This window comes from Opisthorchis viverrini, assembly GCF_000715545.1.
Source record: "Opisthorchis viverrini unplaced genomic scaffold opera_v5_195, whole genome shotgun sequence".
NCBI lineage: Eukaryota > Metazoa > Platyhelminthes > Trematoda > Opisthorchiida > Opisthorchiidae > Opisthorchis > Opisthorchis viverrini.
Genome location: NW_008751848.1, coordinates 186,275 through 195,056, shown reverse-complemented (window position 1 = coordinate 195,056; position 8,782 = coordinate 186,275). Strand labels below are relative to the sequence as shown.

General features: G+C 41.1%; 1 protein-coding gene across 1 annotated transcript in view; it reads left to right on the top strand.

Moving 5' to 3' along the window:
* Positions 1-8,782, top strand: part of T265_07898 (hypothetical protein) — a gene marked incomplete at both ends in the record, with an annotated part of 31,575 nt that overhangs the window by 16,990 nt on the left and 5,803 nt on the right. The gene's annotated exons all lie outside the window — the stretch shown is intronic.

The following is an 8,782-nucleotide window of genomic DNA, read 5'->3' as shown; positions in this document are numbered from 1 at the left end:
GGTTTTCAGCCACGAATGTATCAAATTTGCTAAATTCAGGCGGACCGCTCTTTACATGCATTTTCGTGCGTTATCAACACCAACAATTGGAGGTTTCCTTGGGTTATAGGTGGGGTTCGCGTGTATGAGGAAATGGAAAGTGAACGTTAAGAATGATCCCGGAATCCACGGATTTGAAGTGCTAGTTAAGTATATTTATTTACACCATTACTTGTTACATACTCACATTCTTTTATAAGAATTAAACCACTTTCGAGGGAACCGGTCTTCGATACGCACGTGCCATTGTTGTTGCTCAATAACATTGAATAGACAATCGATGTGCAAATTCGGCAGGTTACTAGTAATCATTTCAGGTGGAAGTGACTGCTGATTAGGGTGTTTCTGGGAAATGCTGGTGCGGCATGTTCCATGACCCTCTAAGGACATTTGATAGCAGGTTCAAGCTGTTGGGAAAAATTCATGGGGGATTTTGATTGAGTCAATCACGAGTCACCCTTCTTAGCTTTCTAGAAAATCACTGGGTACATGTGAACACGTTGCACTCCGGAAGTGGTCCTTAGGTGCCCCTTGGAAGGGCATAGTATGTTAGAATGCAACAGACTCTCACAGGTGACAGACACACAAACGCTTAACCTCTGTCAGACCATGTTCCCTACCTCTGTGTTTCGCCGACCGGTCACCAGACCCACTAGAGGGATTGTTTCATGACGTGCGGATGATATATTCCACTTGAATACAAGGTAGCATTTCGCTTGCATAGGAAATATGCCTCCTCTGTACTCAAACGGAGGGTTACTGACACGTGAAATCCACAATATTCCATGGCTAAAAGCAGACACTGCATTCCGTCCATCTCTCTGTGGAAAGAACAGCAAGCGAGGATACCTGACTTAACCTGAGAAGCAGCAAACGAATAAATGAACACCGATATCAAAAAAGAAAGTTCCTACTTTCTCCTGGGATGTACATAATCAAGACACTACGTGACTACTTCAGATATCTAGACTCCCGAATTTAAGTGCACAGCAACCGGCTGACAGCGGCAAATATATCTGTGGCAACTCATGTCATGGATGCCCCAAACCCCCACCGGTCCATTGTTGATGACCCGCACTTTGTCCATGGCGTTGATAAAGGTTATGAATTGGCCTTGCTAGGGTGACGGTTTAATAAGAGAATCCGGGTCATTACCACAACTTGTGATGGAATGTCGGAATCAATTCGCTCAGCCATTCACTTTGGGGAAACCTCGGTGGAACAGTCAAAAAATAAGGCGGGCATTAGAAGGCGTGCAACATTGGGACGAATAGATTGCAACCATGTTGAATCAATTTGTTAATTATTTTCGAATAATTGTATTGAATAATTTTACGCATCTATCCTATTCATCGTGGTCAGCAATATATATCTCACAAAAGGAAGTAAACCCACAACAGTTATGAATTCTATTGCTTGCCTTCTGTATTCAGTATGAATACTTATCGTGGAAATCTAACAACGGCAACAAGCTCCCAGTCGTTTAACGCAAGTCATGAAAAAAAACGGTTCATGGGTAGGAGTTCAGCTGTATCTTATTTCGGTGGATTGAACCTTTCACTAGTCACCCAAGACCTGTTCGTTGTGCTAGCCATGAATTACGTCAGCAACGTATGATGATATTACATTTTGGCGTATAAACCAACGCCTTTTCGTAGGGTTTGTATGGTAAATACGTACATTCACGTGGCACATCTGATATAATCTGCTCTTTTATGACACATTCAGCACGATTTTACGTCAATAAGGTGGTTCATTAATCAGAGATCAGTCTTTTCGTACATTGGAATCCCTATTACGAGGTAAATGACGCATGAGTGATTCGTCTCATTCCGTCTGAACCGCGGCACAGGAGAATGCTGCTTTAATTTTCCCTCAGAGCAAAGTTGTCAGCCAAGTCTGTTGGATTATTCAGAGTCATGAACATGTTTCGCGTGTTGATTAACCGGTTACCCAGGGGAACACAGAAAAAGAAGAACTCACTGCACCCTTTGCGAAAGCTGAAATTATATCCAAAAAAATTTGATCGCCTTATACATAACGACGGTACACCAGATCTCTCGATCATCTATCGGCATTGCGTGTCATTTTTTTCCCGAAATGCTACGACAGAGTATGTGAGAGTAAGCAATTATTAATAACACAATAACATACTAATAATAACATAGTAATAATAATTAATAATAATAATTAATAATTATTAGTAACAGATTAAGAAATGGGTATCATGTTGAAATGATATCACCAAAATTTCAAGTATAATGTAACAAAAGCGGTGAGCTGCAATATTACCGCATTGCTAACCATACTCAGCGAGCAGATATTGAACCAGAGGATGAGCATATCAAAATCCAGATGACCCTGAATATTTCGGCTTATTCCGAGGAGAACCTTTGTACAACTCTTGTAAGAATCACGCCCAGTTCCAGGTATCATTTCCTTCTTACCTGCCATTAAATCAATGTGTCTGAATATATCTGTGATCCACTGGGTGTTGGAGAATGCGAAGAACATCTATTTCCGGGTGTAATTAACAACCATCAGATTTTTGGCAAGTGCGGTCCGGTTGGAACACCGGGTGTCACGATGCATATAAGCATCCTCTTAGTTATTTCCTTGTTTTTATATATAATCTGCGAAAGCGGTTATTACCTGAATTACACGCCATAAATGGGCCACAACAGAGAACAGAGCCTTCATCAGTGGTTGATGTGAAGGGGACGCAAACGCGTTCAACCCTACAGAAGAATGAGAACAAACCCGTTTGGTGTAACCGTGTTTTGAAAAAAAAACCTGTTTTTCTCAAAACGTGTTCTGTCACTGGCATTTTTAGACGATCTTCTCTGCATTAAAATCTGTGATGACCGAAAACACAGAACGAGCCCATGCTCAGTACTTCAATACTGTCGGAATACGGTGTGAAAGGGTTTGCGAAATTCTGCGTGGTTGCTGCGTGACCTGAGGCAAGAACCAGCTAGACATTTTCATGACGAATCTGAGGTTCAAGTGTCGGAATGGAATCAGTCGTAAAGGTCAGATGAGTTCAGGTAGAAAACCGGTTACATATTTAACCTTAATGCAACCAGACGGGTAGAAGACAATGGAAAACTTGCGCGAAACCTTCAATGAAGTCATGGGGTAAGCTTTGTCAGGCTATATTGTTCTAAGTGGATTCTATATCCATGGTTGATCACACCACCGTAATAAATGGGACAAAATGTGTCACTCACTAGGTGAGAAAATCTACCGAACTTCATTGAATGTAGCGTCTCACGAGAGGTCATTTGAACCAAATGACCTTGTTTACAAGGCGAGCTTAGGGAAACCCAATTTAACTTGATGCCAGATGGCATTCAGTCATACTCGCTAAAAATGCTAAAAATTTCGAGCATCAAACCCTGAAGTCGATAGGTTTCAAAACATTCTATCCATGTGGCCCTTTGCTGACATGGTACTTCGGTGAGGACATTCAGCTGGTATAAAGTTATGTTCACATCTTTCACATCATAGGATCCCGAATGAGCTCGATTCTGCTTAAATTGAAAATGCACATATTCTATCTACTTCGTGAATTTATTACGATACTCTATGTCCAGTATTTACCAGTGACAGGATACTGTAAACAACTGAAACAAATATGATTATGAACGAGTAAGAGCACTTTGAATGGGCAACGGCAAGAAGATAACTACAGCGTAACGTAGAGGCCATGTAGCGGACATTTCCATGTCCCCCTCGACCGGCTTCACCTAATTTGTCTAGTACATGCGTACATGCGTGTTTACTAGATTCCGCGACTGACCTGCTAAACAGGTCAGTTCCTGTCTAGTACGCATCGGAACGATTCATGTTTTATACACACGTCTAAGTTTCCTGTATAAGGACAGAACACAATCAAACACAGCACACAAATCACGTGACAAACGCCGTTCCGCCCGCAACTTTGATCGACCACAAGTCAGTCCCCGTCTAGTACGCATCGGAACGTTCCGTGTTTTATGCACACGTCAAACTCTCCAATCAAACACACACACCCTCACGCCACACTCGCGCGTCGAAACACAGACCGGCTGGACCCAAAAACAACCGCAGACAACTAGGAACGCGTAGCAGTGAATCTGCCAAAAAAAAACACGATTACCTGAACCCAAACCAACTCGGTGGAACTATTGTAACTTCTTCTCAGAAAGATAAGTTCTTCATCTGTACATTCCCATTTTCGGTATTGTATTCGACTCGATTAAGGTGTTGTAACCTCACGCTCTTAAAACAAATTTTATTAGTGCCGCTTTCTAGCCTTCTGATTTATCAAGTGGTTTTTGTTGTTAACAATAGAGAACACTAATAGCTTGTTGTCTGCAAATCAATTATATGAAGGTAAGGCGCGCGAGGGCAGTGAAAATGCTTTCTGCGAGACCATACACTGCCTGCAGATAATGTCTGCCAGCGCCAGACTAAAATGAAACTGAACTAAATATTAAATGTATATACATCGGAGCTACATTGATGGCTGAAATGGTGCGCAAACTTTTGTAGGTAATAATTTTATGGGCACAAACAGGATGAAGTTGAATAACTGGTGAGCTTGGTAAAATTAGTATAAAAATTTTCCTACAATGCAGGTCCAGGGAGAGTGAGCAAATAGGCTGATACTCCATTCATCATGTGGGTTTAGTGCACGTTTTTGACCAAGTGAACCAACATTTGTTTCCCATGAGAGAGTGAAATATTAATTTGGTACCAGTGTAGCTGTTGGGGACTGTCGCAGTTGTCTTATTTATGGATGCGTTGTCATGAATATATATCCTTTAACCTGCTGCACTTCACATCGTTCGTATATAGTTCATAGCAATAATTTTCTCTACACCAGAATCCGACGAACATTTTTGTAGAAGAATTGTCTCCTCCCAACTCTCCTCGCTCGATCACCTCCAGAATAACATATCCGCTTCAATTCAGCCGGACCTAGCAACTTTGCGTTTTTCATATTGGCACTAGTACGAGGAATAACGTCACGAGGTTGACCCGGATACAAGCGCATCGTAACATTCATCATTGCTCATCAAAGCTGTCGCAGGTGTCTTATTTATGGATGCGTTGCCATGAATACATATTCTTTAACCTGCTGCACTTCACATCGTTCTTATATAGGTCATAGCAATAACTGTCCGTACACTAGAATCCGACGAACATTTTTGTAGAAGAATTGTCTCCTCCCAACTCTCCTCGCTCGATCACCTCCAGAATAACATATCCGCTTCAATCCAGCCGGACCTAGCAACTTTGCGTTTTTCATATTGGCACTAGTACGAGGAATAACGTCACGAGGTTGACTCGGATACAAGCGCATCGTAACATTCATCATTGCTCATCAAAGCATCTCCAACGATTCACTTAGATTCATATTCAAACTGGTACTTTGTCCCAGTTCGACATAATTCAGATCCCGCAGCCGTTCACTGCGTCCAACCGGCCGACCAAAACACTTCTCTGCATGCATCCAAATAAGCCATTCTAGATAAGCTGGGTTTCTTCTGAAAGCTTCTCTGTGATCTATAAATTCCCGCAGGAAACCTAACTGTCGCAAATCGTTCAAAAGGACTGCGTATAACTAAAAATCATTTTCACTCCCAGAATGGCACCCGAAATATCGGGTGGCATTCGGTAGCTCTGAAGTGTAATGTCCATAGGTTGCAACAGTTAGCATTCGGATAAAAACGCCATGAAATAAGAAGTGGTTCATATGGTGCAAAGCTCACGAGTAGGAACGCAGAATTCAGTAGTTCTAAGAAATAGTATGTGTAATGGGTTCCAGTTCAATCACCTCCCGGGAACAGACCATTTAACATCGTCTTGATGACCTCACGTGACCTTGGAGAAGAAAACTCTGCAATTAAAGAAGGGACACAAATGTGCAAATAAATAGTTTAGCATTATGCTGAATCAGCTGGTTGCTGCTTTATATGTCGACACATTGCAATTTCAATTTCAAATTCCCGGAAGACACATAAGGAGATGCCAACCGATTGTACAGAGAATCAGGCGAATTCATTTGAACCTCTTTGGTTTCGCGTGCAGTCCAATGCGATTTCCATGGTTTTGCGGCTTGTTGATGTTGTATCCTACTGAATCATATAGTGCGTTATATTTTTTCGGTATGCGCACGCATTCGCCTAAATATTGCAACGGTTGTACTTTCCGATATTAGGAGAAAATGAGTGTAAAGCTGGATCGTTTGGTAGCAGTTTTAGATGGCCGGATTTTGCCGAAAAAAGGAGTATTTTTATAGTTTAACGAGCCGTTGCAATATGTGTGAATGTTGGCAGTCCTTGACTGGAACGCGTAGATACCAAAATATTACTCAGAAATCTAACTCGTTCGCTACTAAACGGGTCCATGACAACTAAGCGTAAGAGACGCTAGTGCCGTTTGGCGTTCACCAAAATGGTAGAGGGTATTTCTGCGAGAATCAGAATCCAGGTTTCGATTGAAACCTCATAAGTTTGAACTGAGAAAGCATTTTATGGTCGAAAGCCTCAAACAGTGGGCGTGACGCTAACGGGCACCATCCACAAATGAAGTTCCAATCTTGACGGAATGGACAATTCTTGGGATATTGCAGACAGCATTTAAGCGTAGTTCATCCACCCAAATGAGTTAGGCCAACTACATTCCTGATTCAGCTAAATCTTTGACAGACACCACAAAGAAATCACGAGTGTTTGTCGACTACCAGAGTGTATTATGCAGTGAATGCTCGCCGGCATCCCGCATCCAGCAATATTCACTAATGTTAGTAGTAGGAAAAATTATGAGGATTTTTATCAGAGATTTGTTTTGTCAGTGAAGGCAAACCATGAGGAAGATTCAAAAAGCGCTGTACCCCAGCATCAGCATGATCTCCTACTGAAGAATAGACGTTTTAGACTGGATAATAAAATGACCAAAAACAATATAATAGACACAAGAGAGACCACGTTATCCGGAGAATGATAGATGCGCTTGTATGCATTTGTGCAGCATCCATTGATAGTTTCCTTTTGTAATGGTTCTGACGTTTCACACGTGTTCTCGAGCAAATACCTATGTGAACGTCACATGGCATTTCATGTAATAGTATCGTAGACAAAATGTTGTATAGTGACAGATTATTTGTGTAAGCTTAGGAGTGTCAACAGAAATATAAGCAATACGGATCTTGTCCTACCATGGATCGCTACTGCAATTAGTACTAGATGTGTTGCAATGGGTAAAAAATATTCCTGCCGTGATTCATCATTGTTTCCATTCATCTGGAAGGAATGTTTGAGACATAAAACTACCCTGATTTCATCCTATTCGTATTACGCTTAAATGATCGGATGGCTTCATGAGCACACCGAGCGGTTTTTATCGTGGCTCTCTTACTCACTCTGTCTAATTCAGTGACAATTCTTTGCAAAAAATGTATATGTGAACCGAAGGTGTTTTGTGTGTACATGGTCTAAATTGAGATACTTAGCTCTGATCTCAAGCGTAGATGCGCCTCCAGCTCTAAAGAATTTTTCTGTTGTGACGTACAATCAAGTGGGGTAGAAGTAAGACACAGAATGTGTTTCTAAAAATCACTCAATTAGTGGGACCAAAGCAATCTCCTGGATATTCACGTTCATCTTCCTCGTTTTTCTTGCGAGCTTTTACTAACATTCCGTTTACATATATATATATATATATATATATATATATATATATAATCCATGCTTGAAATCACTTGACACCCACAATGAAAGATCACTGGGTGTACACCACTGGTAATTGTCTGAGTGATGTGATTCTAGTGCTCAAGCATCATCTTGGGATGCAACCGGTGCTAGCATCACCCGCACACAGTTTGTGGAACATCTGCAACATGTTTTTGTTTGTGCATTTGTGACCCCTAATCTTTCGATGACAGTATAGTATACTATGACCCCACCAAGTTAGAATCCTGTTCCCGAGTTGAATCAAACTGCTATTTGACGTGGCTACCATATGACTACATATTATAGGAGAAAACTAGAATCATCCACTGACATTTATTTTATAGGTGAAGTCATAAGTACTAAAACCCTGACGCTGTTCTTGGGGCATGGTCAAGTTTTTTGAACCTTTTGTCTGAAGTCGACTCTCTGTCTTCTATGACTAATCACCAAACCTATTTCCGGTCTTTGATTTTCACGTCGGTTATTCGCATCCCTCCAGCCACGTCTTTGGAAGCAGGCCACTGGTGAGGACAAACCATTGATGTGAGTCATACGTTGCGACCAATTTGTTTGAGACCAAAGTATGATAATAGGTTTCTTAAAGCGGATTAAAACCGTAGAAACGTAACATCCAAACTTATGGATTGTGCTGAATTGCGAAGAACAAGCGCAGGAGTGCGCAAAACGCAATGAACGTTTGAAAATCACTGTTGGGTTTATGCAAAAGAATCAGTGTGTCGGCTGTCCATATTGGTTGACCCTCTTATTTCTCCTGAACATATCAGGTGTAAGCAACTTCATCCTTTTAATGTAACATTTTCTGGGCGTTCCATACTTCCTAATTAACTGCTTACTTTCAACAGTGCAACCTCCTCGGTGAGTCGATGAATGTTTTCAAATGACGAACATGCAGTTCAGAACGTTTTGGTTTGGTTACTCAATATAAACGCAAATAACCGCTCTTTAGTCAATGGAAGTTAAACGTCTCATATATATATATATATATATATATATATATATAT